The following is a 1,134-nucleotide window of genomic DNA, read 5'->3' as shown; positions in this document are numbered from 1 at the left end:
GTAGGGGAGGGGGTTTGGAGAAGGAGCGTTTAATTAATTCCGTTCAATATGCCGGTACACCGCTGGAACATAGCCGGCAATTCCGGCTGCGTTTTCACGATACGTCCGCCTTGTTGCGTTTATATGCGCGTAGGAGCGCGTGGCTAAGTGTTTGGTCAAAGCAAGCCGCCGCCCCGGCTCTCTAACCGCGCTCGTACGCTACGAGATGATTAGGCATTTGCTCGATGGTTTCCGGAAAACTTGGAATCGCTGGAGAGCGTTGTACTTTATTCCGTTAAATCGACGTAAATCGCGATTCACAACAACAGAGGGAACGAGTGGTAGTGCCAACGACGCCAGTTTGGTATTCCAACGACGAGAGCTCGTAGTCCGGCCGTAGGAAGATTGCAGGTGTTCGCGATAGGAGAAACGCTTAGCTGGCCGTGCTCCTGACCCATATCTTACGCGTGAGTTCCGTTCCTCTTTCACACGCCACGCCACGCTCGCTATCTCGTTGTCAGTGTTACGATAAGCTACAGATGTTTCGTCAAAGAAACTTCTGATCCTCCCAAATCCTTCGCGAAAGCTTACGCGAACCCGAACTAGTAAAAGAGCTTACAGTGTCGCGCGGTGAATCGACACGCGATAGACGTTAAATACAGACTCGTGGAAAGAACAGACAGCAAAATCATCCGTATTGTCTCGAGCTAAACGCTCGCCAGTGCAAACAGCAACAACGCGCGTCACTTTACTCGACGACTTTGTTTCGTTGCAGCCCCCGCGGAATTACCCCGACACGGAGAGTCCTGTCATTGAACCCGGTGAGCGACTCGTCGGCGCATTGTGTCAGCCCGTCGACACGAAACAACCCCCGTGAAGGCAGCACGGGACGGTGGAGGGCACCACGGTACAGGCTCGTAGCGAAGGGCGTAAAACCACGGAGAGAAGCTGGACTCGTTGCGTGCACCCTTCTGCCTGCGTGGTGCAGCTTCTTTTTTTCCAGGCCGAGTCACCGTTGTGTTCACGCTGTAAAAGGACGACACCGGTTTCCATCCTTGTCCGGTGTAGCATCGCCACTCCACCCCTTGGTGATCTCGCTTTCACCCTCGTGAAAGGAGTCTGCCACGCAGAATACGAAGAAAGAAGAGTCGCGAC

At 53.8% G+C, this 1,134-nt stretch overlaps 1 protein-coding gene across 5 annotated transcripts in view; it reads left to right on the top strand.

Annotated features, from left to right (window-relative positions):
- Positions 1 to 1,134, top strand: part of LOC100743152 — a 240,125-nt gene that overhangs the window by 164,295 nt on the left and 74,696 nt on the right. For 4 of the 5 annotated variants that reach the window (XM_024369251.2, XM_033321977.1, XM_024369252.2 and 1 more), the window contains one exon: positions 755 to 1,134. This exon is cut by the window's right edge and continues 974 nt beyond it. The exons of the other annotated variant lie outside the window; for it this stretch is intronic. The gene's annotated coding sequence lies outside the window, so the exon portion shown is untranslated. The remainder of the gene's footprint in view (positions 1 to 754) is intronic. 5 annotated transcript variants of the gene reach the window in all.

The sequence above is a fragment of the Bombus impatiens genome, unplaced genomic scaffold (genome assembly GCF_000188095.3).
Source record: "Bombus impatiens unplaced genomic scaffold, BIMP_2.2 scf_0548, whole genome shotgun sequence".
Taxonomy (NCBI): domain Eukaryota; kingdom Metazoa; phylum Arthropoda; class Insecta; order Hymenoptera; family Apidae; genus Bombus; species Bombus impatiens.
This window is presented reverse-complemented; position numbering and strand designations above follow the sequence as displayed.